General features: G+C 45.2%; 1 protein-coding gene across 1 annotated transcript in view; it reads left to right on the top strand.

Moving 5' to 3' along the window:
* Positions 1-1,572: 1,572 nt before the first annotated feature.
* The window catches only part of LOC139563546 (synaptosomal-associated protein 25-B-like), an 81,136-nt gene continuing 58,063 nt past the window's right edge, over positions 1,573-24,645 (top strand). The window contains exon 1 of the mRNA XM_071382299.1: positions 1,573-1,697. The gene's annotated coding sequence lies outside the window, so the exon portion shown is untranslated. The remainder of the gene's footprint in view (positions 1,698-24,645) is intronic.

Below are 24,645 nucleotides of genomic sequence, written 5' to 3'. Positions count from 1 at the left end.
AAAGAGAGAGGGAGAGAAGAGAGTGTGAGGGAGAGAAGAGGGAGAGAAGGGATGAAGAGAGGGAGAGGAGAGAGAGGGAGAGAAGAAAGAGAGAGGAAGAGAAGAGAGAGAGGGAGAGAAGAGAGGGAGAGAAGAGAGAGAGAGAGAGAGAGAGAGAGAGAGAGAGAGAGAGGAAGAGAAGAGAGAGAGAGACAGAGGAAGGGAGAAAGATGGAGAGAAAATAGAGGGGGAGAAGAGAGAGAGAGAGAGAGAGGGAGAGAAGAGAGAGCTGGAGTGAGAGAAAGAGAAAAGAGAGAGAGAGACTGCTGGGTTAAGGGTACATCTATGCCTCCTGCTGTGAGTGACTCAGTGAGCCTCTCTGAAATGGATGAGTAGGTTCATCAGACAGACACAGAAGTTCACCATACCAGGGCACAGTAGAACAGGTGGTAAACAACTATTAAGAGACTGATTTCATACACTGAGACACTGAATTATTTTGGGTTTAGGCTGTTTATTTAAGAACTGGTTATTTCCACGGATGCTACATATTGGGCTTTCTCAACCTAGCTAGATATAGGGCTGTCTCAATATTATTTGTAGTGTCCTTTCCTCGTCTCCTCTTAGTGTCCTCCTCTTAGAGTTTCCTCTTAGCTCTTAGTGTCTCCCATGCTCCATCCTTAAACTAGAATATCAGCTGTCTACGATTAGCCTGATTGATCCCATCGAAACACAACACACATGAACAAGTCAACAAGTCCATCACACACACAAACACGTATACTAATGTACAATATAACTGTCCTGCTAATTGGCAGTGATGGAAAACTGAACATCATCAATCAACTGTTGAGAGAGAGAGAGAGAGAGAGAGAGAGAGAGAGAGAGAGAGAGAGAGAGAGAGAGAGAGAGAGAGAGAGAGAGAGAGAGAGAGAGAGAGAGAGAGAGAGAGAGAGAGAGAGAGAGAGAGAGAGAGAGAGAGAGAGAGAGAGAGAGAGAGAGAGAGAGAGAGAGAGAGAGAGAGAGAGAGAGAGAGAGAGAGAGAGAGAGAGAGAGAGAGAGAGAGAGAGAGAGAGAGAGAGAGAGAGAGAGAGAGAGAGAGAGAGAGAGAGAGAGAGAGAGAGAGAGAGAGAGAGAGACCTATATGGATCTCTCCATCGCTTTACTCTCTAACTAACTCTACAGCACTGGGCTACAGAGACGTGCTTCTCTTCAAGGAGACCAATAACACCTGTCTAGAGGATGACCGAATCACAGAGCCAATCTCCAGCCTGTGGTTAACATGATGGGTCACAGGTACTCAAAAAAGGAAGTAGCTTCTTTTGGACATGGCTTGAATCGTGAGCTGTCTGTATTATTTAGTATTTATTGCAAGTTCTCAACATCCCTACTAGACGGACTAGCTCCTCCACAAACAGCAGGGCAGTGTACATCAGTCACCTACCATTTAACTTTTTACCAGGTTATACTTTATTATCAGTAACCACTAATGCCTAAACATCTAGCTTGTGAGCCGCATCTTCATTATGGGCTTATGACGTCAGAGAGCGCAACCATCTTTGTTGATGTTGGAGGCTGTCGCTTGCAGGCGGGGCGGAGTTTCCTCCGAGGGCAATCCTTTTGAAGCGAGGCAGCAGTAGGAACTAGAAGGTGGGGGCAGCACCAAGGAGACATTTTCCAGTCCTGAACTGACGACGGTCCACAGAAAACTACTTCAGGTAGGTTGCTGAACGATTCAGTTCAGTTGAGATTTAAAAAAATAATAGGTTATTTAATTAAAGAAAATAAGAGTTTATGTCTAATGGCTGAGCCAAGTTTCAAAACAAAACAGTGTGGTGTCGCCGATTATTTTGTAAATTAGGGTTTGTAAAGTCAATCTCAACCACTTTCAATGTAGTATTCTTTAGTTTAGTTTCGTTACTTTTACATCGGTATCAAATCAGATGATGTTGTTGTTAAAACAGAGTAAGGATTTAGCTTCGAGAAACGTCCCATTTTAATTCCCCGTGATAAAGCTGCTTATCAACGGTGTTGCATGTTGCTTTGAGCGCGCGGTACGAGTGTGGTCAATTTCAGAACCACGGACAGCGCTTGAGCGCTCATTCTAGAACCAGCCCGGTAAACCACAGGCTACGCGACAGAAACGTTGAGAGCATTAATAATAAAGGTTTGTTTCTAGAAAAGCTGCACGAGATACCAATCGTGTGATTTGTTTGGGAGAAAAAACATTTGCAAGCTAGACCTGTTTTTTTATCGTTTATCTCAGAGAAATTGGTCATTCAGCCTTTACCTCCTTTGGGTTGTTCTCTGAAAAAAAAATGTCAAGAGACTGTTTAAACATAATTGGTAAGATGGTGCGATATTGCTATTGAGCTTTCGTTGTGATAATTTAGGTTCAAATGTTAGGTCATATGGAGATCAATAATCAGTCTGTTTTGTTTTGTGCACGTGGCTGTGTAATGTCAAGCAGTTCTCAAGCCAAAGTGAATGTGACAATAGAACATGAGTTATATGACATTTGCACCTAGTCCACCCACACCTGCTGCCAGAAGATCACTCAGGTCACTGGACGAGAACATGTGTATCTTTAAAAGGTTCAAAGAGGTGTCGCCATCCAAAACCACAAATTAAAGTAGTGAAAGTTTGGTCCGCCAACACAGGGACAGGAAGTGATGATGATATAGTTTGGTCCGCCAACACAGGGACAGGAAGTGATGATGATATAGTTGGTTCCGCCGAAACAGGGACAGGAAGTGATGATGATATAGTTTGGTCCACCAACACAGGGACAGGAAGTGATGATGATATAGTTTGGTCCACCAACACAGGGACAGGAAGTGATGATGATATAGTTGGGTCCACCAACACAGGGACAGGAAGTGATGATGATATAGTTGGGTCCGCCAACATAGGGACAGGAAGTGATGATGAAAATGTTGGGTCCGCCAACACAGGGACAGGAAGTGATGATGATATAGTTTGGTCCACCAACACAGGGACAGGAAGTGATGATGATATAGTTGGGTCCACCAACACAGGGACAGGAAGTGATGATATAGTTGGGTCCACCAACACAGGGACAGGAAGTGATGATGATATAGTTGGGTCCACCAACACAGGGACAGGAAGTGATGATGATATAGTTTGGTCCGCCAACACAGGGACAGGAAGTGATGATGATATAGTTGGTTCCGCCGAAACAGGGACAGGAAGTGATGATGATATAGTTTGGTCCACCAACACAGGGACAGGAAGTGATGATGATATAGTTTGGTCCGCCAACACAGGGACAGGAAGTGATGATGATATAGTTGGTTCCGCCGAAACAGGGACAGGAAGTGATGATGATATAGTTGGGTCCACCAACACAGGGACAGGAAGTGATGATGATATAGTTGGGTCCGCCAACATAGGGACAGGAAGTGATGATGAAAATGTTGGGTCCGCCAACACAGGGACAGGAAGTGATGATGATATAGTTTGGTCCACCAACACAGGGACAGGAAGTGATGATGATATAGTTGGGTCCACCAACACAGGGACAGGAAGTGATGATATAGTTGGGTCCACCAACACAGGGACAGGAAGTGATGATGATATAGTTGGTTCTGCCGAAACAGGGACAGGAAGTGATGATGATATAGTTTGGTCCACCAACACAGGGACAGGAAGTGATGATGATATAGTTTGGTCCACCAACACAGGGACAGGAAGTGATGATGATATAGTTGTGTCCACCAACACAGGGACAGGAAGTGATGATGATATAGTTGGGTCCGCCAACCTAGGGACAGGAAGTGATGATGAAAATGTTGGGTCCGCCAACACAGGGACAGGAAGTGATGATGATATAGTTTGGTCCACCAACACAGGGACAGGAAGTGATGATGATGATATAGTTTGGTCCACCAACACAGGGACAGGAAGTGATGATGATGATATAGTTTGGTCCACCAACACAGGGACAGGAAGTGATGATGATATAGTTTGGTCCGCCAACACAGGGACAGGAAGTGATGATGATATAGTTTGGTCCACCAACACAGGGACAGGAAGTGATGATGATATAGTTTGGTCCACCAACACAGGGACAGGAAGTGATGATGATATAGTTTGGCCCACCAACACAGGGACAGGAAGTGATGATGATATAGTTTGGTCCGCCAACACAGGGACAGGAAGTGATGATGATATAGCCTATCTATTACAGAATGTGTAATCGGAAACCCCGGTGGAAGAGGAGCTGGAAGGCTGCCAGATTCCCTGTGCCGTCTCCCTCTGCCAAGGGGATATCCTTCACACGTCTTAATAGTTTACATTGAGCCAAAAGGCCCAGAGCATTGACCCTGGGAGTCCTGTGTATTTCTGTATATGTGTGTCATAGGAGACAACCAGCTCAGTCTGAGCTATCCACATCGAGGTACAATACAATACAACATTTGCTTTATTAGTCCAGTTACACAGATATTCTTTATTTATTGTTGTCATAGTACCCAACCTGACACGCAACACACACGTCACAGGCTGAGATCAGCTGCTGCCGAGCAGCGCCCCTGGATCAAAGTGTCTTGCTCAAGGGCACAGCGGCGGTAGGTAGTGTACGGGATATGTAGGTAGGAAGATCAAAATGTGTCTGTTTCTGTATCAGTGACTGTGTGGCCTACGATAGGCCTGTATAGTGCTGTTGCTTGAATACGCAGGATTCTATGTTATTATCCAGGGTTTTGTCCTATGAAGAGGAAGCCTGCACTCTTCACCTCAGTCACACAAACAATGGGGAAGGAAAGCTGCTCGTTGAAAGCCTCAGACTCACCCGGATCACATCCATTCATTGGGATGATGATACTGAGGCACTTGATTATCTTTGCTTTGCACTATAGGCCTAGTTTTAATGGAAGCCGGGTCTAGCAGGGACTGGCAGATTGACTGACGTTTCAGTCATGACCCCTGACCATGATCCCTGACCTCTTCCTGAGATACAGTGTGTAGGTTGAACTCCAGCAGCTTGACATCCAAACTGATTTCACAGTTGATTCACTTCGTATTCAGTCTGGTTTAACCACACTGATCTCTCCCATTCATTGTTCTAACTCAGGATAATGAGACAGGAGCACTCGATTATCTCTGCTCCAGTTTTAATGGGAAGCAGGGAAGGTCTGCCACACGGACATATTTTCTGAGATGGTGTGTAGGTTAAATGACAGTACGTTGAAGTTGTTCACGAGTGTGCATTTACAGGTGGAGAGTTGGCACATTCCTTGTTGTCCATGGCCTTAATGCGGCTTATGGAGCCTGGGTTTGGTCAGGCAGGGTGAGAACAGAACATACCAGCAGGTGGTGACCTAGTGGCTGAGTTAGGCTGTGAGGATCGCTCATTAACACACAGCATGGGGGAGGGGGGTCCAAAGTGGTAGCCTATAGGCTAGCTCAGTGTAAAAGACACCCTTGTACTGATCTAGGATCAGCTTTACAGTCCCTAAATCCCAAACCCCCCTAACCATTTGGGTGAGAAACATTCTTCATTGTAAGATTGTTAGTGTGAGTGTGTGTGTGTGTGTGTCTAATTCTAAGTGTGGGGGTGTTAGTGTGAGTATGTGTGTGTGTGTGTCTAATTCTAAGTGTGGGGGTGTTAGTGTGAGTATGTGTGTGTGTGTGTGTGTGTGTGTGTGTGTGTGTGTCTGTACAAGAGTGTCAGTGTAGACGTGATAAGTGGATATACAGAATAGGAATATATAAATACTGGTGGTAATATACTAGTGGAAATATATACATACTGGTGATAATATACTAGTGGTAATATATAAATACTGGTGGTAATATACTAGTGATAATATATAAATACTGGTGTAATATACTAGTGATAATATATAAATACTGATGGTAATATACTAGTGATAATATATAAATACTGGTGGTAATATACTAGTGGTAATATATAAATACTGGTGGTAATATACTAGTGGTAATATATACATGTAAACAGGGCTGAAAAGTGACTGGTAGCAGGAATATATAAATACTGGTGATAATATACTAGTGGTAATATATAAATACTGGTGATAATATACTAGTGGTAATATATAAATACTGGTGGTAATATACTAGTGATAATATATACATGTAAACAGCAGTAATAGTGACCAGTAGCAGGATAAATAGATACTAATGGTAATAGAAATCAATAATCAATGACCAACAGCATAGTGGTAGTAATACATCTAATCAATAATAATTTTAACAGCAGGGTACGTGTGAGGGTGTGTGTGCGGGTGTCTGTGAGTGTGTGGCGTCACTAATGAGTGTGTGAGTGAGGGTGTGTGTGAGTGTGTGGCGTCAGTAATGAGTGTGTGAGTGAGGGTATGTGTGTGTGTGTGTGTGTGTGTGTGTTTGTGTGTGTGTGTGTGTGTGTGTGTGTGTGTGTGTGTGTGTGTGTGTGTGTGTGTGTGTGTGTGTGTGTGTGTGTGTGTGTGTGTGTGTGTGTGTGTGTGTGTGTGTGTGTGTGTGTGTGTGTGTGTGTGTGTGTGTTTGGTGTGAGTAAGGGTGACAGTGAGGGTGTGTGTGTGTGTGTGTGTGTGTGTGTGTGTGTGTGTGTGTGTGTGTGTGTGTGTGTGTGTGTGTGTGTGTGTGTGTGTGTGTGTGTGTGTGTGTGTGTGTGTGTGTGTGTGTGTGTGTGTGTGTGTTTGGTGTGAGTATGGGTGTGTATGCGTGTGTGTTAGGTGTGAGTCAGGGTGACAGTGAGGGTATGTGTGAGTGTGTATGCCTGTGTGTTTGGTGTGAGTCAGGGTGACAGTGAGGGTGTGTGTGAGTGTGTATGCCTGTGTGTTTGGTGTGAGTCAGGGTGACAGTGAGGGTGTGTGTGAGTGTGTATGCCTGTGTGTTTGGTGTGAGTCAGGGTGACAGTGAGGGTGTGTGTGCGTGTGTATGCCTGTGTGTTTGGTGTGAGTCAGGGTGACAGTGAGGGTGTGTGTGAGTGTGTATGCCTGTGTGTTTGGTGTGAGTCAGGGTGACAGTGAGGGTGTGTGTGAGTGTGTATGCCTGTGTGTTTGGTGTGAGTCAGGGTGACAGTGAGGGTGTGTGTGTGTCTGAGTGGGTAGACCTGTGGATTTACAAAGAGTCAGTGTGGCTAGTCTGTGGGAGAGGGAGAGCAGTGGTCTTAGCCATTTAACAGTCGTATGGCCAGGAGATAGAAGCTGTTTAGGTCTCTGTTGGTCTGTGCGTTGATGCACCGGTACCTCCTGCCTAACGGGAGCATGGAGAACAATCCATGTTTTGGGTGGCTGGAACCTTTGGTAATTTTTAGACCTTTCTCAAACATTGCTTGGCATTTATGTCCTGGATGGATGGGAGCTCACCCCCAGTGAAGCGCTGGGCCGTCCACACCACCCTCTGTAGGGCCTTCCGGTCAAGGGTGGTGCAGTTTCCATACCAGACAACCAGTCAGGAGGCTCTCGATGGTGCTCTCGATGGTGCTCTCGATGGTGAGGCTCTCTATTCCTTAGGATCTGAGGGGCCATGCCAAATCGTTTCAGCCTCCTAAGGGAGAAGAGGCACTGCGTGCCTTCTTTATGACTGTGTTGGTGTGAGAGGACCATGGTAAGTCCTCAGTCATGTGGACACAGAGGAACTAGAAGCTCTTGACCCGCTCCACTGTGGCCCCGTCGATGTGCACCGCTCCCCTACTTCCTGTAGTTCACCATCAGCTCCTTGGTCTTGCTGATGTTGAGGTAGAGGTTGTTGTCTTGGCACCACACTGCCAGTTATCTGACCTCCTCCCTGTAGGGCTGTCTCATCACTGTTGGTGATCAGGCCTACCACCGTTGTGTTGTCAGCAAACTTGATGATAGAGTAGGAGTGGCCCACAGTCGTACGGGAGGGTGCTGAGCACCCTGTTGAGAGTCAGCATGGTGGAGTTGTTGTTACCCGACCTTGTATTTAAAAATATATATATATTTAACCTTTACTTAACTAGGCAAGTCAGTTAAGAACAAATTCTTATTTTACAATGACGGCCTACCACGGCCAGACCCTCCCTTAACACGGACGACGCTGGACCAATTTTGCGTCACCCTATGGGACTCTCGATCACGTCCGGTTGTGATACAGCCCGGGATCGAACCAGGGTCTGTAGTGATGCCTCTAGCACTGAGATGCAGTGCCTCAGACCACTGCTCCGCTCGGGAGCGCTTGTATAGTAGAAGAGAGAAGAGAGAGATGTTGTTGACTTCCTGCATGACGACTGACAGTATACCAGAGTCAGCAGAATTATATCTATCTGTACTACTGCACTGATCATGTCTCTATACCCTCTTACGTTCAGCTGTCACCATAGGAGAACCCTTTGAATAATCCTTTTTGCTTCCAGGTAGAACCTTTTTGGTTCCAGGTAGAACCCTTTAAACAGAGGGTTCTACATTCAACCCAAAATAGTTCTACTTGGAACCAAAAAGGGTTTTACCTGGAACCAGGTTCTCCTATGTGGAGAACCCACTTTCTAAATTCTAAGAGTCTAAGAAAGGAGTATTTCCGATCTTACCCCTGGAGGTCCGGAGTACTGCTAGTTTTCTGTTCTCCCTGATAATTAATTGCAACCACCTGGTGTCCCAGGTCTAAATCAGTCCTTGATTAGAGGGGAACAATTTTAAAAAGCAGTGGAACTGGCTTTGAGGTCCAGATTTGAATTTGAATGCTCTGTAGGCTGTTTTAATCAGTAAGAAATAGTTGAGATTATATACACATCCACAAAGCTTTGTGCAGACCTATATGAAAGTATGCTCTGTAGGATTATTATTTTTTAAATCGCAATATATTTTTTTTTTAGCTGATGATTATTCATTTAGAAAATATATGGGCAGTTTAAACTTCCAGCAGTTTCATCTTGGAGGTGGGTCTCGCCAGTCATCCTATTAAGACTTTATCATTCCCCATACTGGTCCATCACTAACATTGAGTGGCTGCTGCCAACATACTGACTCATCTCTCACCACTATCCACTTTAAACTAGCCACTTTAATAATAAATGTATCACTAGCCACTTTAAACAATGCCACTTTATATAATGTTTACATACCCTACATTACTCATCTCATATGTACAGTATATACTGTACTCTATACCATCTACTGCATCTTGCCTATGCCGTTCGGCCAATATTCATATATTTTTATGTACATATTCTTATTCATTCCTTACACTTGTGTGTATAAGGTAGTTGTTGTGAAATTGTTAGGTTAGATTACTTGTTAGATATTACTGCACGGTCGGAACTAGAAGCACAATCATTTCGCTACACTCGCATTAACATCTGCTAACCATGTGTATGTGACAAATAACATTTGATTTGATTTTGATTTCTATGAATCATTGTCTATTGATTATGATGGATGCAAGTGTCCTGAAGCAGACACCAAGCTGCGGTGCCACTTCCACAACACTGGATATCGAGTGCTCCGTTTCCTCTGGCTTCTGTTCCCCCGGGACAGATCGTTTCTGAAACCTTTTAGAATCTGAGACTGTGACTGCCTCGTTGATTTGAATGAGATGGTGACTGCCTCGTTGATTTGAATGAGATTGTGACTGCCTCATTGCTTTGAATGAGATTGTGACTGCCTCATTGCTTTGAATGAGACTGTGTCTGCCTCATTGCTTTGAATGAGACTGTGACTGCCTCATTGATTTGAATGAGACTGCAGATCCGCAGAAACACGTAATGCACACACACACACACACTCAGAAGAATCCCCAAAGCAAGGGCATGCTGGGAGATACAGTCATCCACCAGAGCTATGGAGCCTGTCAGACTATTTAACTGACAGAGAGGCACAACTGGCCCAGACCAGAGAGACAGTGTTCCTCATGAATCCTACATCTGTGTGAGTGGGAATTGGAAGTGAAGAGGAGAGGAGAGGGTTAGGGTTAGGGTGTCACATCTGGCTACAGGAGTGCAGCCCTGGCACTTTGAAGTCACCACAGAACAAGGCATTTTTACAGCTCTGTGGAGGATGGGTATTAACATACAGCTCTGTGGGGGATGGGTATTAACATACAGCTCTGTGGAGGATGGGTATTAACACACAGCTCTGTGGAGGATGGGTATTAACACACAGCTCTGTGGAGGATGGGTATTAACACACAGCTCTGTGGAGGATGGGTATTAACACACAGCTCTGTGGAGGATGGGTATTAACATACAGCTCTGTGGAGGATGGGTATTAACACACAGCTCTGTGGAGGATGGGTATTAACACACAGCTCTGTGGAGGATGGGTATTAACATACAGCTCTGTGGAGGATGGGTATTAACATACAGCTCTGTGGAGGATGGGTATTAACACACAGCTCTGTGGAGGATGGGTATTAACATACAGCTCTGTGGAGGATGGGTATTAACATACAGCTCTGTGGAGGATGGGTATTAACACACAGCTCTGTGGAGGATGGGTATTAACATACAGCTCTGTGGAGGATGGATATTAACATACAGCTCTGTGGAGGATGGCTATTAACATACAGCTCTGTGCCGGATGGATATTAACATACAGCTCTGTGGAGGATTGGTTTTAACATACAGCTCTGTGGAGGATTGGTTTTAACATACAGCTCTGTGGAGGATGGCTATTAACATACATATAGTAGCATACTGGCTAATGTCTTGGCATGTGTCAGGTTGTATGGATACATGTGTGAGGGAGATAAAGGTGTGAGCATGTCTGTGTGTGCGTGCGTGAGGGTGTATGTTTGTGTTTGTGTATACATGTACGTCCATCGTTAGGGAAAGAAACATCGAGTGAGGGGGTTGGGGGTTAAGAGAGAGATCAAACGTGGAAGATAAAGGGAGAGAGAGAAAGTGAAAGAGGTACTGTGTGTTATGCAAGTGTATGTGATTGGTGCTCTGCCTGGGGAGAGAGGGGAGGTGGGGGATGAGGGGTGAGAGGGAGAGGGGGATGAGGGGAGAGGGGGAAGAAGCTGGAGAGGGGGTGGGGGGGGTGAAGGGAGAAAGACAACCTATAACTAAATTCCAAAAAAATATTTTGCTCCAGATATATAGCAAAGGGCACATATGAGGTGGGTGGGAGAGGGGGGATGAGGGGGGAGAGGGAATGAGGGGGGATGAGGGAGGAGGGGGGTGGGGTTAGAGGAGAGGGGTTGGTGGTGGAGGGGCTGTGAACAGGCCTACTCCACTAGATTAATACTGTGGGCTTTATCCTCTCTGAATGGGACACTGGCTTTAGTCCCGTAATCCCCTCTGGGAAAGATGATTGCTTTGAATATCCTGAATACTGCATTGACATCACAGGCCTTACCACTACACACACAGACACACACACACACACAGACACACACACACACACAGGCCGCGCTCTTTGAAAGTTATATAATGAGGAAATGAGATCTGTCCATTTTGACATCGTATTTTAATGACTGTATTTAGTTGGTGCACAAGACAGTAGCGTCTCGTGTCACTGTGGTTAATTGATTCTTTGTGAAGCACATGCTTGAAGGCAAATTATATTTAGGCAATAATGCACATAGAGGTGTGGTATATGGCCAATATACCACGGCGAGGGGATGTTCTTAGGCACGACACAACGTGGAATGCCTGGAGACAGCCCTTAGACGAGGTATATTGGCCATATACCACAAACCCCCAGAGGTGCCTTATTGCTATTATAAACTGGTTACCAACGTAATTAAAGCAGTAAAAATAAATGTTTTGTCATACCAGTGGTATACGGTCTGATATACCACGTCTGTCAGCCAATCAGCATTCAGGGATCGAACCTTCCAGTTTATAATTATAATTCTTCCCAGCTCACCAGACTTTCTATTTGGTTTTTCTTCAGTGTCTCAACAAGGATCCATAATATTCCAGGATGCCATATTGTCAGTGTGTTAGCACTAGCAGTGTGTGTGTGTGTGTGGTGTTGCTTTGTGTTGTTTGTCGTGTCGTGTTGTGTTATGTGTCACTTGTGTAGAGATGCACTGTCAGGGTTACAGGTAAAATGGTGATGCACAAACAGACTGTGTGTACAAGCACATTCTCAACTGTGCATGGTAATGTACACTTGTAATGAGGCTAATAATGACAAACGTGCCTAAACACACACACACACACACACACACACACACACACACACACACACACACACACACACACACACACACACACACACACACACACACACACATGCAATGTGTATTTTTTTTATAAAGTGTGGAATAAATGAAAAAAACAACCTATAATTAATAAATGATAAAAATATTTAGCTCCATATACATAGCAAAGGGCACGTATGTATTTTGATCTTGTGTAGGAATGTCTCACATTTGAATCTTCTCTGTTTGCCGGACCGGGTTCAAACACATTCCGTTTTCCTGTATCTATTATCTGTATTTTGACTGCTCTAGGGTTATTACTGCCGCTCTAGGGTTATTACTGCCGCTCTAGGGTTATTACCGCTGCTCTAGGGTTATTACCGCTGCTCTAGGGTTATTACTGCCGCTCTAGGGTTATTACCACTGCTCTAGGGTTATTACTGCCGCTCTAGGGTTATTACTGCCGCTCTAGGGTTATTACTGCCGCTCTAGGGTTATTACCGCTGCTCTAGGGTTATTACCGCTGCTCTAGGGTTATTACTGCCGCTCTAGGGTTATTACCACTGCTCTAGGGCTATTACTGCCGCTCTAGGGTTATTACCACTGCTCTAGGGTTATTACCGCTGCTCTAGGGCTATTACTGCCGCTCTAGGGTTATTACTGCCGCTCTAGGGTTATTACCGCTGCTCTAGGGCTATTACTGCCGCTCTAGGGTTATTACTGCCGCTCTAGGGTTATTACCGCTGCTCTAGGGTTATTACCGCTGCTCTAGGGTTATTACTGCCGCTCTAGGGTTATTACCACTGCTCTAGGGCTATTACTGCCGCTCTAGGGTTATTACCACTGCTCTAGGGTTATTACCGCTGCTCTAGGGCTATTACTGCCGCTCTAGGGTTATTACTGCCGCTCTAGGGTTATTACCGCTGCTCTAGGGCTATTACTGCCGCTCTAGGGTTATTACTGCCGCTTTAGGGTTATTACCACTGCTCTAGGGTTATTACCGCTGCTCTAGGGTTATTACCGCTGCTCTAGGGTTATTACTGCCGCTCTAGGGTTATTACTGCCGCTCTAGGGTTATTACCACTGCTCTAGGGTTATTACCGCTGCTCTAGGGTTATTACCGCCTCTCTAGGGTTATTACTGCCGCTCTAGGGTTATTACCACCGCTCTAGGGTTATTACCGCTACTCTAGGGTTATTACGGCTGCTCTAGGGTTATTACTGCCGCTCTAGGGTTATTACTGCCGCTCTAGGGTTATTACCACTGCTCTAGGGTTGTTACCGCTGCTCTAGGGTTATTACCGCCGCTCTAGGGTTATTACCGCCGCTCTAGGGTTATTACTGCCGCACTAGGGTTATTACTGCCGCTCTAGGGTTATTACTGCCGCTCTATGGTTATTACTGCCACTCTAGGGTTATTACTGCCGCTCTAGGGTTATTACTGCCGCTCTAGGGTTATTACTGCCGCTCTATGGTTATTACTGCCGCTCTAGGGTTATTACTGCCGCTCTAGGGTTATTACTGACGCTCTAGGGTTATTACTGCCGCTCTAAGTTATTACTGCCGCTCTAGGGTTATTACTGCCGCTCTAGGGTTATTACTGCCGCTCTAGGGTTATTACTGCCGCTCTAGGGTTATTACCGCTGCTCTAGGGCTATTACTGCTGCTCTAGGGTTATTACTGCCGCTCTAGGGTTATTACCGCTGCTCTAGGGTTATTACTGCCGCTCTAGGGCTATTACCGCTGCTCTATGGTTATTACCGCTGCTCTAGGGTTATTACCGCTGCTCTATGGTTATTACCGCTGCTCTAGGGCTATTACTGCCGCTCTAGGGTTATTACCGCTGCTCTAGGGTTATTACCGCGATCTATGGTTATTACCGCTGCTCTAGGGCTATTACTGCCGCTCTAGGGTTGTTACTGCACCTCTAGAGCTATTACTGCCGCTCAAGGGTTAATACCGCTCTAGGGTTATTACCACTCTATGGTTATTACTTCCGCTCCCGGGTTATTGCTGCTCTAGGGTTATTATTACTTCTCCGGTGTTATTACTTCTTCAGGGTTATTGTTACTGCGCTAGGGTTATTATTACTGCGCTAGGGTTATTATTACTGCGCTAGGGTTATTAGTACTGCTCCATGGCTATTATTACTGCTCCAGGGTTATCAGTACTGATCCAGGGTTATTATTACCGCTCTAGGGTTATTATTACCGCTCTAGGGTTATTATTACTGCTCTAGGGTTATTATTTCCGCTCTAGGGTTATTATTATTGCTGCTCTGGGGTTACTATTACTGCTCTCGGGTTATTATTACCGCTCTAGGGTTATTATTACTGCTCTGGGGTTATTGTTATTGTTGCTCTAGGGCTATTATTAATGCTTAAGGGTTATTATTTCTGCTCTTGGGTTTATTGTTACTGCTCTGAGGTTATTGTTACTGTTCTGAGGTTATTGTTACTGCTCTGAGGTTATTGTTACTGCTCTGGGGTTATTGTTACTGCTCTGGGGTTATTGTTACTGTTCTGGGGTTATTGTTACTGCTCTGGGGTTATGATTAAAGCTGTTATAGGGTTATTATTACTGCTCTGGGGTTATTGTTACTGCTCTGGGGTTATTGTTACTGTTTTGGGGTTATTGTTACTGCTCTGGGGTTATTGTTACTGTTCTGGGGTTATTGTTTCTGCTCTGAGGTTATTGTTACTGTTCTGGGGTTATTGTTACTGCTCTGGGGTTATTGTTACTGTTCTGGGGTTATTGTTACTGCTCTGAGGTTATTATTACTGCTCTAGTGTTGTTATTACTGCTCTAGGGTTATTATTATTCCTTGGATAACCTTATTTACTATTATATATGGAATTATTTTCAATTTTTTATGCGCTGCGTACTGCACAGAACACCGGAGTAATTATCACTGAAGATTGGTGTTTGTTTATGTGTCAATTAATCCTGTAAGGAATATGTTGCCAATTGCCGATTTAACACGATAGCACACTTTCATTAATTACTTAATTAATTCTCACACACGTACTCACGCACGCACGCATGCATGCACGCACGCACGCACGCAGGCACTCACACAAGGTGCATGGTAATGAATTAACAAAAAAACTGAGCAACCTAAAATGCTATTTGGCCCTAAACAGAGAGTACACAGTGGCAGAATACCTGACCACTGTGACTGACCCAAAATTAAGGAAAGCTTTGACTATGTACAGACTCAGTGAGCATAGCCTTGCTATTAATAAAGGCCACCGTCGGCAGACATGGCTCTCAAGAGAAGACAGGCTATGTGCACACTGCCCACAAAATGAGGTGGAAACTGAGCTGTGCTTCCTAACCTCCTGCCAAATGTATGACCATATTAGAGACACATATTTCCCTCAGATTACACAGATCCACAAAGAATTTGAAAACAAACCCAATTTTGATCAACTCCCATATCTACTGGGTGTAATACAAGATGACGTTGCAGTCAGACGTCTTTTGTCTTCGTCGTGTCCCGTGTATATATCTTTATGTATATCTTTGTATATCTTTTTTCTTTGCATATATTTAAAAAATATTTTTCTCAACCCCAACTTCAACATACTCTCCTGCAACCCGTCTCACCCAATGTGGTATGGATCTGCTATTTTCTTAACCTCAGAACCGGAATCCCGAACAGAAGCTAGCCAGCTAACTAACTACTAGCTAGTAGTCAGCTAGCCACTGCTAGCGGTCATCAACTAACCTTTAGCCAGGACAACTCCTGCCAGTCTAAACAGCGTGTTTCAACCCAGAGCTTATCGGACTCCTTTTTCTCCATATTACCGGATTCCTACCGCAAGCTCTGAACCTCTTCACCTGGATCACCGCAACTAGCTAGCTGCTATCCGATTGGCTTCTCCTGGCTAACGTCCCTGTCCCGACGCAAGCACCAATTAGCCTGGAGATAGCCTATGCTAAGCCCGTCTCCCGGCTAGCTGAAGAGGACCATCAGCCACTCCTTGGGCTACAATACCTATTTTGCCAATTGGCCTGGGCCCCTTTTATTGCCGATACAGAGCCCCGCCCGATCCATCACGATTGGACTACCGATGTAATCCGCCCGAGGGGGGTTTTCCATCTGGCTCCTTCGTTGCGACGTCCCCTGAATGCCCATCTGCCAGCCTGCTAGCCTGCTAGCCGCAGCCCGCTAGCTATCTAGAGCATACCGGACTGTTAGCTGAAGTGGCCCATCAGTCAATTTCTTGGGTACTATTCCTATTTTTCCAATTGGCCTGGACCCTTTTACTACACTGACTGGTCTGCCGACGTAACCGCATGAGGGGGCTAAAACAACTGACTTCTTCCGTCGCGATGTCCCTCTAAGGCCCTTCTGCTAGCCTGCTAGCCCCGGCCCTCTAGCCCTCTATGCCTAGGTTTACCTTAACTGTATTCACATCCTACCATACCTTTGTCTGTACATTATGCAATGATTCTATTCTACCGCGCCTAGAAACCTGCTCCTTTTACTCTCTTTCCCGAACGTACTAGACAACCAGTTCTTATAGCCCTTAGCCGTACCTTTATCCTACTCCTCCTCTGCTGATGTAGAGGTTCATCCCTGTAGTGCCTAGCTCCACTCCCATTCCCCAGGCCCTCTCATTTGTTGACTTCTGTAGCTGTAAAAGCCTTGGTTTCATGCATGTTAACATTAGAAGCATCCTCCCTAAGTTTGTTTTATTCACTGCTTTAGCACACTCTGCCAACCAGGATGTCCTGGCTGTGTCTGAATCCTGGCATAGGAAGGACACCAAAAACCCTGAAATTACCATCCCTAACTATAACATTTTTGGAAAAGATGGAACTGCCAAAGGGGGCGGAGTTGCAATCTACTGCATAGATAGCCTGCAGAGTTCTGTCTTATTATCCAGGTCTGTACCAAAACAATTTGAGCTTCTACTTTTAAAAATCCACCTTTCCAGGAACAAGTCTCTCACTGTTGCCACCTGCTATAGACCACCTTCTGCCCCCAGCTGTGCCCTGGACACAATATGTGAATTGATTGCCCCCCATCTATCTTCATAGCTCGTGCTGTTAGGTGACCTAAACTGAAATATGCTTAACACCCCGGCCATCCTACAATTTAAGCTTGATGCCCTCAATCTCACACAAATTATCATTGAACCTAAGAGGTACAATCCCAAATCTGTAAACACAGAAACCCTCATAGATATCATCCTAAGCAACCTGCCCTTCAAATACACCTCTGCTGTCTTCAACCAGGATCTCAGCGATCACTGCCTCATTGCTTGCATCCGTAATGGGTCTGCGGTCAAACGATCACCCCTCATCACTGTCAAGCGCTCCCTAAAACACTTCAGCGAGCAGGCAATCCTAATCGACCCGGGTATCCCGGGTCCTAATCAATCGTAATCGACCCAGGCCCGGGTATCCTGGAAGGATATTGATCTCATTCCGTCAGTAGACGATGCCTGGTTATTCTTTAGAAGTGATTTCCTCACCATCTTAGATAAGCATGCCCCATTCAAAAAATGTTGAACCAGGAACAGATATAGCCCTTGGTTCACTCCAGACCTGACTGCCCTTGACCAGCACAAAAACATCCTGTGGCGTACTGTATTAGCATCAAATAGCCCCCACGATATGCAACTTTACAGGGAATTTAGGAACCAATATACACAGGCAGTTAGGAAATGTGCATCCTGCAGCACAAATTCCAAAAAGTTCTGGGACACTGTAAAGTCCATGGAGAGTAAGAGCACCTCCTCCCAGCTGCCCACTGCGCTGAGGCTAGGAAAGACTGTCACCACCGATAAATCCACTATTATTGAGAATTTCAATAATTATTTTTCAACGGCTGGCCATGCTTTCCACCTGACCAACGCTATCCTAGTCAACACCCCTGCATCCCCCACAGCAACTTGCCCAGGCCTCCCCCATTTCTCCTTCACCCAAATCCAGATAGCTGATGTTCTGAAAGAGCTACAAAGTCTGGACCCCTACAAATCAGCAGGGTTAGACAATCTGGGCCCTCTCTTTCTAAAATGATCAGACGAAATTGTTGCAACCCCTATTACTAGCCTGTTCAACCTCTCTTTTGTATCGTCTGAGATCCCCAAAGATTGGAAAGCTGCCGCAGTCATCCCCCTCTTCAAAGGGAAGACACTCTAGACCCAAACTTCTATAGACCTATATCTATCCTACCCTGCCTTTCTAAGGTCTTCGAAAGTTAACAAACAGATCACAGACCATTTCGAATCCCACCGTACCTTCTCCGCTGTGCAATCTGGTTTCCGAGCTGGTCATGGGTGCACCTCAGCCACGCTCAAGGTCCTAAACGATATACTAACCGCCATCGACAATACTGTGCAGCTGTATTCATCAACCTGACCAAGGCTTTCGACTCTGTCAATCACCACATTCTTATTGGCAGACTCAACAGCCTTGGTTTCTGAAATGACTGCCTCGCCTGGTTCACCAACTACTTCTCAGACAGAGTTCAATGTTTCAAATCGGAGGGCCTGTTGTCCCGTCTCTATGGGGGTGCCACAGGGTTCAATTCTCGGGCCGACTCTTTTCTCTGTATACATCAATGATGTCGCTCTTGCTGCTGGTGATTCTCTGATCCACCTCTACGCAGACGACACCATTCTGTATACTTCTGACCCTTCTTTGGACATTGTGTGAACTAACCTCCAGACGAGCTTCAAAGCCATAACTCTCCTTCCGTTGCCTCCAACTGCTCTTAAATGCAAGTAAAACTAAATGCATGCTCTTCAACCAATCGCTGCCCGCACCTGCCCGCCCGTCCAGCATCACTACTCTGGACGGTTCTGACTTAGAATATGTGGACAACTACAAATACCTAGGTGTCTGGTTAGACTGTAAACTCTCCTTCCAGACTCACATTAAGCATCTCCAATCCAAAATTAAATCTAGAATCGGCTTCCTATTTCGCAACAAAGCATCCTTCAGTCATGCTGCCAAACATACCCTCGTAAAATTGACTATCCTGCCAATCCTTGACTTCGGCGATGTCATTTACAAAATAGCCTCCAACACTCTACTCAGCAAATTGGATGCAGTCTATCACAGTGCCATCCATTTTGTCACCAAAGCCCCATATACTACCCACCACTGCGACCTGTATGCTCTCGTTGGCTGGCCCTCGCTTCATATTCGTCGCCAAACCCACTGGCTTCAGGTCATCTACAAGCCTCTGCTAGGTAAAGCCCCGCCTTATCTCAGCTCACCGGTCACCATAGCAGCACCCACCCGTAGCACATGCTCCAGCAAGTATATTTCACTGGTCATCCCCCAAAGCAAATTCCTCTTTTGGCTGCCTTTCCTTCCAGTTCTCTGCTGGCAATGACTGGAACGAATTGCAAAAATCACTGAAGCTGGAGACCCATAACTCCCTCACTAACTTTAAGCACCAGCTGTCAGAACAGCTCACAGATCACTGCACCTGTACATAGCCCATCAGTAAATAGCCCATCCAAATTCCTCATCCCCATACTGTTATTTTTTATTTTATTTAGTTTTGCTCTTTTGCACCCCAGTATCTCTACTTGCACATTCATCTATCACTCCAGTGTTTAATTGCTATATTGTAATTATTTCGCCACTATGGCCTATTTATTGCCTACCTCCCTTATCTTACCTCATTTGCATACACTGTATATAGACTTTTTCTCTATTGTGTTATTGACTGTATGTTTGTTTATTCCATGTGTAACTCTGTGTTGTTGTTTGTGTCGCACTGCTTTGCTTTATCTTGGCCAGGTCGCAGTTGTAAATTAGAACTTGTTCTCAACTGGCCTTCCTGGTTAAATAAAGGTGAAATAAAATAAAGAATACCACAATGTGCCATCATATCAGCAAGATTAGTGACCTGTTACCACATGAAAAGGGCAACCAGTGAAGAATAAACACCATTGTATTTATTTTCCCTTTTGTACTTTAACTATTTGCACATCGTTACAGCAATGTATATAGACATAATATGACATTTGAAATGTCTTTATTATTTGGGAACTTCTGTGAGAATAATGTTTACTGTTAATTCTTATTGTTTATTTCACTTTTATGTATTATCTACTTCACTTGCTTTGGCAATGTTAACATCTTTCCCATGCCAATAAAGCCCTTGAATTGAATTGAGAGAGAGAAAGGGATATAGAATGCTGTGGTAGTGTGGAAGCTGGCAGCACCTACTTCTGCTTCTTAGAGCCTCTAATGGGTTCCTGCCCTCCATCTTTGTCAGATTGCTTCAAATATTTAGCAGGCGAGTGCAGGCTAGGGGAGGGAGGGGTATGGCTGGCTAGCGTTGTGTTCATGTTCTCTCCTATACTATGTGTCTGGATGCCCAGAAACAGGACCGTCTGGGGGTGAGGGGCAAAATCAAACATGGAAGAGTATCAGAGTTGACGTGCAACAAGGCATGGTGGCCTACATACAGAACTCACTGAGAAACAGCTTCAAGTTCTGACTGCCAAGCAGTGCACACACACACACACACATGTTGGACGTCCTGTTTCCCTACAGTAGGTCTCGGTGGGTCGACTTCCTGTTTGACTAAAGTAAGTCTCTGTGGTTTGAAGTCCTGTTTCCCTACAGTAGGTCTCTGTGGTTTGAAGTCCTGTTTCCCTACAGTAGGTCTCTGTGGTTTGAAGTCCTGTTTCCCTACAGTAGGTCTCTGTGGTTTGAAGTCCTGTTTCCCTACAGTAGGTCTATGTGGGTTGACTTCCTGTTTCCCTACAGTAGGTCTATGTGGTTTGAAGTCCTGTTTCCCTACAGTAGGTCTCTGTGATTTGAAGTCCTGTTTCCCTACAGTAGGTCTCTGTGGGTTGACTTCCTGTTTGACTACAGTAGGTCTCTGTGAGTTGACTTCCTGTTTGACTACAGTAGGTCTCTGTGAGTTGATGTCCTGTTTCCCTACAGTAGGTCTCTGTGAGTTGATGTCCTGTTTCCCTACAGTAGGTCTCTGTGGGTTGACTTCCTGTGACCCTACAGTAGGTCTCTGTGGGTTGACTTCCTGTTTCCCTACAGTAGGTCTCTGTGGGTTAACTTCCTGTTTGACTACAGTAGGTCTCTGTGGTTTGAAGTCCTGTTTCCCTACAGTAGGTCTCTGTGGGTTGACTTCCTATTTCCCTACAGTAGGTCTCTGTGGGTTGACTTCCTGTTTCCCTACAGTAGGTCTCTGTGGGTTGACTTCCTGTTTCCCTACAGTAGGTCTCTGTGGGTTGACTTCCTGTTTCCCTACAGTAGGTCTCTGTGGGTTGACTTCCTGTTTTACTACAGTAGATCTCTGTGAGATGACTTCCTGTTTGACTACAGTAGGTCTCTGTGAGTTGATGTCCTGTTTCCCTACAGTAGGTCTCTGTGAGTTGATGTCCTGTTTCCCTACAGTAGGTCTCTGTGGGTTGACTTCCTGTGACCCTACAGTAGGTCTCTGTGGGTTGACTTCCTGTTTCCCTACAGTAGGTCTCTGTGGGTTAACTTCCTGTTTGACTACAGTAGGTCTCTGTGGTTTGAAGTCCTGTTTCCCTACAGTAGGTCTCTGTGGGTTGACTTCCTGTGACCCTACAGTAGGTCTCTGTGGGTTGACTTCCTGTTTCCCTACAGTAGGTCTCTGTGGGTTAACTTCCTGTTTGACTACAGTAGGTCTATGTGGTTTGAAGTCCTGTTTCCCTACAGTAGGTCTCTGTGGGTTGACTACCTATTTCCCTACAGTAGGTCTCTGTCGGTTGACTTCCTGTTTCCCTACAGTAGGTCTCTGTGGGTTGACTTCCTGTTTCCCTACAGTAGGTCTCTGTGGGTTAACTTCCTGTTTGACTACAGTAGGTCTCTGTGGTTTGAAGTCCTGTTTCCCGACAGTAGGTCTCTGTGATTTGAAGTCCTGTTTCCCTACAGTAGGTCTCTGTGGGTTGACTTCCTGTTTGACTACAGTAGGTCTCTGTGAGTTGACTTCCTGTTTGACTACAGTAGGTCTCTGTGAGTTGATTTCCTGTTTCCCTACAGTAGGTCTCTGTGAGTTGATGTCCTGTTTCCCTACAGTAGGTCTCTGTGGGTTGACTTCCTGTGACCCTACAGTAGGTCTCTGTGGGTTGCCTTCCTGTTTCCCTACAGTAGGTCTCTGTGGGTTAACTTCCTGTTTGACTACAGTAGGTCTCTGTGGTTTGAAGTCCTGTTTCCCTACAGTAGGTCTCTGTGGGTTGACTTCCTATTTCCCTACAGTAGGTCTCTGTGGGTTGACTTCCTGTTTCCCTACAGTAGGTCTCTGTGGGTTGACTTCCTGTTTCCCTACAGTAGGTCTCTGTGGGTTAACTTCCTGTTTGACTACAGTAGGTCTCTGTGGTTTGAAGTCCTGTTTCCCTACAGTAGGTCTCTGTGGGTTAACTTCCTGTTTGACTACAGTAGGTCTCTGTGGTTTGAAGTCCTGTTTCCCTACAGTAGGTCTCTGTGGGTTGACTTCCTATTTCCCTACAGTAGGTCTCTGTGGGTTGACTTCCTGTTTCCCTACAGTAGGTCTCTGTGGGTTGTCTTCCTGTTTCCCTAAAGCAGGTCTCTGTGGGTTGACTTCCTGTATCCCTACAGCAGGTCTCTGTGGGTTGATGGGTGTATTTATGCCCTGGGTAAAGCATCTTTAATATAGTGTAGATGATGTAAACCACCAGGACCAGAGGCCAGGTGAACGGGTAATTTATCCAGCATTGTCATGCTAAAACACGGAATGGGCCTTCCCCGGACTTTTGCCACAAAGATGGAAGCACAGAATCATCTAGAATGTCATTGTATGCTGTAGCATTCACATTTCCCTTCACTGGAACTAAGGGGCCAAGCCCGAACCATAAAAAACAGCCCCAAAGCCATTATTCCTCCTCCACCAAAAAATTACAGTTGGCAATATGCATTCGGGCAGTTTGCGTTCACCTGTCATCCACCAAACCCACGTTTCCACTCCCCCAGAGTCCAAGCGTTATATCACTCCAGCTGACGCTTGGCATTGCACATGGTGATCTTAGGCTGTTCGGCCATGGAAACCCATTTCATGAAGCTCCGGACAAACAGCTATTGTGCTGACGTTGCTTCCAGTGGCAGTTTGGAACTTGGTAGTGAGTGTTGCAACCGAAGACAGACGATTTTTACACACTACGCAGATCAGCAATGGGCGGTCCCATTCTGTGAGCTTGTGTGGCCTACCACTTCACGGCTGAGCTGTTGTTGCTCCTAGATGAGTCCACTTCACAATAACAGCACTTACAGTTGACCGGGGCAGTTCTAGCAGGGCGACATTTGATGAACTGACTTCTTGGGAAGGTGGTATCCTATGACGTTGTCATGTTGAAAGTCATTGAGCTCTTTAGTAAGGCCATTCTACTGCCAATGTTTGTCTATGGAGATTGCATGGCTGTGTGATCGATTTTATACACCTGTCAGCAACGGGCGTGGGTGAAATAGCCGAATCCACTCATTTGAAGGGGTGCCCACATACATTTGTATACATACATATACATATATATACAGTACCAGTCAAAAGTTTGGACACACCTATTCATTCCAGGGTTTTTCTTTATTTTTACTATTTTCTACATTGTAGAATAATAGTAAAGACACCAAAACTATAAAATAACACATATGGAATCATGTAGTAACCAAAAAGGTGTAAAACAAATCAAAATATATTTTATATTTTATATTATTCAAAGTAGCCACCCTTTGCCTTGATGACATCTTTGCACACTCTTGGCATTCTCTCAACCAGCTTCACCTGGAATGCTTTCCCAACAGTTTTGAAGGAGTTCCCTGTTGAAAAACAAATGATAGTCCCGCTAAGCGCAAACCAGATGGGATAGCGTATCGGTGCAGAATGCTTTGGTAGCCATGCTGGTTAAGTGTGCCTTGAACTCTAAACAAGTCACAGACAGTGTCACCAGCAAAGCACCCCCACACCATCACACCTCCTCCATGCTTCACGGTGGGAACCACACCTGCGGCGATCATCCGTTCACCTACTCTGCGTCTCACAAAGACACAACGGTTGGAACCAAAAATCTCAAATTTGGACTCATCAGACCAAAGGACAGATTTCCACCGGTCTAATGTCCATTGCTCGTGTTTCTTGGCCCAAGCAAGTCTCTTAGTGGTGTCCTTTAGGTGTCGTTGACGTTACTTGAAGAAACGGTAGCGTCCCACCTGGCCAACATCCGGTGAAATTGCAGAGCGCCAAATTCAAAATACCGAAATACTCATAATAAACATTCATAAAATGTACAAGTGTTATACATCGGCTTAAAGATTAACTTCTTGTTAATCCAGCCGCTGTGTCAGATTTCAAAAAGGCTTTACTGCGAAAGCATACCATGCGATTATGTGAGGACAGCGCCCTACTTACAAAAGAATACAAACATTTTCCAGCCAAGTAGAGGAGTCACAAAAGTCAGAAATAGCGATAAAATGAATCACTTACCTTTGATGATCTTCATATGGCACATTGCACTAACAAGACTCCCTGTTACACAATACATGTTTGTTTAGTTCTCAAAAACTCCTTTTTGTTGGCCCGTTTTGTTCAGTAATCCACTGG

This window comes from Salvelinus alpinus, chromosome 34 (genome assembly GCF_045679555.1).
Source record: "Salvelinus alpinus chromosome 34, SLU_Salpinus.1, whole genome shotgun sequence".
In the NCBI taxonomy this organism is placed as follows: Eukaryota; Metazoa; Chordata; class Actinopteri; order Salmoniformes; family Salmonidae; genus Salvelinus; species Salvelinus alpinus.
The sequence above is the reverse complement of the archived record's forward strand: the minus strand, read 5'-3'. Positions and strand labels throughout refer to the sequence as shown.